The sequence below is a fragment of the Miscanthus floridulus genome, unplaced genomic scaffold (assembly GCF_019320115.1).
Source record: "Miscanthus floridulus cultivar M001 unplaced genomic scaffold, ASM1932011v1 os_996, whole genome shotgun sequence".
Classification (NCBI taxonomy): domain Eukaryota; kingdom Viridiplantae; phylum Streptophyta; class Magnoliopsida; order Poales; family Poaceae; genus Miscanthus; species Miscanthus floridulus.
The window spans coordinates 21,252-26,724 of NW_027098568.1; the positions used below are offsets into that span (position 1 = coordinate 21,252).

The 5,473-nt window shown below is 40.8% G+C and overlaps 1 pseudogene; it reads left to right on the top strand.

Annotated features, from left to right (window-relative positions):
• The first annotated feature begins 2,266 nt into the window (after positions 1 to 2,266).
• Positions 2,267 to 4,941, top strand: LOC136535497 (histone deacetylase 10, chloroplastic-like; annotated as a pseudogene).
• The last annotated feature ends 532 nt before the right edge of the window (positions 4,942 to 5,473 follow it).

A 5,473-nucleotide genomic window follows, 5' to 3' on the forward strand; every position in this document is an offset into this window, starting at 1 on the left:
TCGTGTTGCGCTGCGGATTTCGCTTGTTTCTCTTGGTGGTTGCCACCACCTAGACGGTTGGAGCAGCGGTGGAGGATCGGCATGAGTTGGTGATTGTTCGTGGCCATCTCCGGTGATTGTAAGGGGAGTTGTACCTTCCCCGGCGAAGTGCCGAAAGGTAACTCTAGTAAATTGCTCGTGTCATTGAGTTACCTCACTTGTGGGTCGGTTCTTGCGGTGTCCTATCGTGTGGACGAGGTTTGTGAAACACCTCTTAGCCGCCGAACCACCAAGTATTGGTCGACACAACGGGGACTAATGTGTTGGCAAGCACGTGAACCTCGGGAGAAAAATCGGTTGTCTCTTGTCATTCACATTCTCCCGGTGATTGGCTTGATCTTTATCTTGTGATTGGTTCATCCCCTACACGGCGGTATAATCACCCTACTTACTTGTTTACATTCTTGCAAACTAGTTGATACAAGTTCTTTAGTGTAATTAGAATTGAGAGCTTGCTTTATTATTTACATTCATCTAGTTGAGCTCTTTGGAGTAGCAAGTTTGTGTGCCTAAGTAATCATTGCAACTAGAATTATTGGATAGGTGGCTTGCAACCCTTATAGAGCTAGAGCAAGTTTGCATTACGCTATTTGTCATACTAATCAAATTGCTCTAGTTAATTTGTAGATTTTTAAATAGGCTATTCACCCCCCTCTAGCCATATTAGGACCTTTCACCTGGGTGTGATCCCGCGGCTTCCTCGCTTCTCCTCTCCCCCGCACCCGACGCGCGCCGTCAATTATGCACCCGTGCGATCCCTGTCCACCCTCGAGTGACTCCGTCTCTCCCCCACATGCGTGACTCCTCTCCCACGATGTGCGCTAGGATGTGAGGCCGCTAGGGCTCCGATCGCCGGCCATCCGCAGCAGCAGGAGGCGCATCGGGTGCTGTAGTCATCCAAGGCCTCGGCCGCATGCACAAGACGATGTCAGGGCGCGCTGACATGTGCATGAGAGGGGAGCCTCCTGGTAGCAGCGGCGCAGCATCACTGATGCTAGAGTAGGTACTAATCGTGAATTTATGCCTTAGTTTGGGATTTGGGGTTCCAAATTTGGGGTAAAAGTTTTGATGAGCAAATTAGGGTTTTGGGAGTCCTGCTCGCCGCCCTAGCCTAGGCCTTGCGGTGGGGACCCTCGTCAGGTCATGCGGAGCCACGCTCGCCGACCCGTCCCATGTCGCGCATTAGCGCCCTCATCGGATCTCTTACTCCTCGTCGCCACCTGCAGGTTCTTCCTTCTCCTTTCCCTGAGCCAGCCGATGATAATCTATACCCTGTGACCTTCTTGGAAGTGTTGAATCTTGTATTCCTGCAGGTGCTTAAAGCTATGGTTAAAATGGGCGTCCTTTTTCCTACTGGAGAAGTTTGAAAAGAAGAAGCAGAAACTTGCTGCAATCAGTAATGTTGTGTGACCTACCAATTTGAAAAAGAAGAAGTTCATGGTTTATTCTATCAATTTTATTATGTTGACTCGAATTAAATTTTGCAGGAGAGGATCTTTTGATGATTGCTACTGACCAACCATTTGTGGTCAGAGCATTCTCAAGTTTCATTGTCTAATAGTTTACATGTTTATTATAAGGAAATTGTTATTATGTTGTAAGTTTACTCATGCTTTCTCCCTTTTATGCAGTTCGAGATTGTATTGTTCAAGGCCTTGATCCTAGGTTTGAAATTTCTACAGAGATTGCTAAGCCGTGAGTACTTCCTGCATTACTAGCATCTCAATACTTATTAGCCCTCTAATTATTTTGACACTGATTTGGAAAAAGAGTTCGTTTTTACCCATCATTTAATTGTTGGAGGTGTTTCTCTTGCCTCTCTGCTTGCAAATATATGCTTTTGTGCTCAAATGTTATTTCTGAATGTTCTATTGCTAAGTTGATTTTTTACTATTAGGATGGGAGCATTAACTGGACCTGATTAATACAATTAAGTTGTTACCAAGCGCAGTTGGCGTCACTTCCAACAAGCATTCTATAGGACGAAGGAAGCTGTTAGTTTCATGTGATACAACTGATGCTAAAAATTTGGCACCTCAGGTGGCCCCTAACATCCCCTGATCTGCAGGTAGAGGTCTTGGCTAAATTTGGACTGAATAAGTAATGTGAGCACTCCTTTCCCCCTCTATCCTATGACATTGTGCTGCAGTTTATGTTGGTGCTAACAGAAACTGAAAATTTTGTGTCTTTAGGTTACTGCAGTTGAGGCGGCTGGAGTGGCGGCACGATGGGCATCTCGGCGAAGTGGCTTAGGTCATTAGTTGGGTTGAGGAAGGTGGAGCGGCAACAGCGGCATCGTAAGGAGGATGCAGATGTTGGAGTTGGACCTGGACGAATGGTACGCGCAGGGTTTCTTCCAATCATTATGAAGTTCTTGCATATCTTGTTCTTAAAATCGTGGTTGGTGCATTCATTTTGCTTATTGCCTCGACCTATGTGGATTATGCAAGAATCATTTTTCTTATGATCGTTCTATCAGGAATTAGTAGGGTTTCTCTTTAGGGGCTTGGGCTTTTCCTTATCAGGTTGATGAGCGTAGTATTGTTCTTTTATTGCTGGTTCAACATTTGGTAAGATGCCTACAGCATAATGGCCAGGGCTTTTCCTTTTTCTCCGTGCTGCGAGTGTTTGTTTTGGATATCACTATTGATCTATGCAAAAGGAACAAAAAAAGGTTAGCATGTACTTTCTAACCGAGTTCTAGACCATCTATGCAAATACTGAGTTGATGAAAACAAAGATTGAAAACTTAAATACTGAGTTCCTGAACAATATACAATAGTTCTAGACCATCTATGTAAATGGTTGGTGTTAACTAACAACCATACTTTACCATTCTATGCAATAAATTTCTTGAAAAAATGATACATAGAACTATATAAATCACAATGTAATAAGTTGTCTCACCTGCACTATGCATTATATTATAATATTTTCCACTTCTTTTGGTATTCAGGAAGCACATCCAGAATCTAACAAAAGAGTTCTTGCGATAGTTGATGCTCTTGAGAAATTGGAGCTTAGTCCCAAGGTTTACTGGCAATACTACTTCGAATATTCACAACTATTTTTTGGAACTTGATCTTACAAAAACACCTTTATTTTTTTTCATTTTACCTTTATTTGAAACCATGCTAAAATTGAATCATATAAAAAGAAATAGGATGTGCAATCAACTTGAGGACATTGTCTTATCTCACTATGTTTCAATAGTTCCTTCTGCCTTTAGTCAAACCTTCTAGGGCTTTGGCATGTTTCTTTCTTATATCGTGTACAATTGCATTTCACTAGAAAAGGACGAGTACTCATAAGTTAAATGTCATCTCATTTGTTTAGTTTTCAGCATCGTGGTTCACAGGTTCTTGAAATTCAAAATTTCAACCCTACTTCTCTAGATGATGTTGCACGTGTTCATTCAAGATCTTACATCACTGGACTCGAAAAGGTACCTGTCATCACGCTATCCTTATTTATTCTTACTTTATGATAAGAAGTTGCTTTTCTCTACTGGTGAAAACCTATTAGATAGGTTTGAAATAATGCTGCAATTTCCTTAATATGTGGCAACATGTGGCTACAGGCTATGGGTAGAGCTTCAGATGAAGGGCTAATATTTATTGAAGGGACTGGACCAACATATACTATAGAGACTGTAATGCTTTATGTATGTGCCCTTTTCGTTTTTACATGCTTCTGATGTTAATTGTGCATGACCACTCCTATGTCATGCGGTATTAATTTGGTTGGAACTTGGAAATAGACAGAGTATTACTCGGCGTACTTACAACTGGTAGCATTATATATGAGTTATTTCTTATTTGGCGGTTATCATGAGAAGTATGAACTGGTGATTCATTCAGGCGCCTTATGATTTTGATGTTACTGATAACTGTAAAAATTCTGATCCATAAAATTAACACTGAAGAACACTTTAATGAAGTTGAACTAGCACTAAGGCACCACCCAAATTCTTTGAAGAAAGCTATTAAAGTATATAAGACATTGTTGATTTCATCACTCAGATTTTCTATGATATAATTTTAAGTTGCTATATACTCATTGATTGTTCCATAGTCTACTTCACCTATTGATGTGCATACTACTGGAATCTGCAAAATTTTAGATATCACCATTTTAAGTCGTTCTATTATTTTCTGTATAGACTTTCCAAGAATCATTTCTATCAGCTGGTGTCGGAATCAAATTGGTTGATTCAGTGGTAACTAATCTTCTCTCTGTTGACTATAATGGTGGTTTCAGCATGCTTTTTATTTTACTTTGCAGTGCTGTTTCCCCAAGAAACATTGCATGTTTTCTTAAGTACTTAGGTCCTAATCCGCCCCTTGCCTTTCCTTTAGTAAGGCCACCAGGACATCATGCTGTTCCTCAAGGTCCCTTGGGTTTTCGTATCTTTGGGAACATCACAGTGGTAGCTCCGTACGCTCAGCATCAACATGGACTAAAGCGTTTGTGATGATAATAGATTTTGACGTTTACCATGGCAATGGGACATCCGATGCATTTTATGATGATCCAGACATATTCTTCCTCTCAACTCACTAGGTTTTGTACCCCTGTTTTCTGTGTCTGTGACATCTCGTTGTGCAACTAGGTGCTGACACTTTACATGAAAGAGTCTTTGTTTTCCATGTGTGATGTAGCTTGGAAGCTACCCTAGTACCGGTAAGATCAATGAAGTCGGACAGGGTGATGGTGAAGGGCATGACACTCAACCTTCCTCTGCCCGGTGGCACAGGTGACTATGCCATGAGGTGTGCATTTGATGAGGTCATTGCTCCATCGGCTCATCGAAATAAGCCGGGTGAGATCCTCCTATCCATCCTTAAAATCAAGGCTCTTCAATTCATGAACATCCTGAGAAATAACTCGTTGGTTATATGAAACCGCAGATCTTCTAAGGAACGAACTTGCTGCTACTAATACAGAAATCAAAAGAGAATGAAGTAGAGTTTCGCTTGTACTGTTTTCTTTGGGTATAGAAATACAACATGCCTATCACTGGACTACTTAACTAAATGCACAATTGTCTTTATGATTTCGTATTTGTAGAGAAATTAAGTTGTAAAATCCTTAAAAATTACGAAAAATACATTGCTTTTATTGAGAACTGTGGCCTACTGTTAGGTTGTTATTTTGTATCGCAACTGTCAACTAGGCAGCATGGATATAGCATTTGTCTCTGCTTTCTGTTATCATCTCTGGCTCTTCATTTGGTAGTCTCTGTGTAAGGGTTGGCTTTGATTATTTTAAGCTTTGCACTCAAAAGATGTTAGATTTAGGCCTTGTTTAGATCACCTCCAAATTCTAAGTTTTTTCACTCTCTCCATCACATCAATTTTTGGACACATGCATGGAGCATTAAATGGTAAAAAAATAATTAATTGCATAGTTTGGTTGTAAATCACGAGACGAA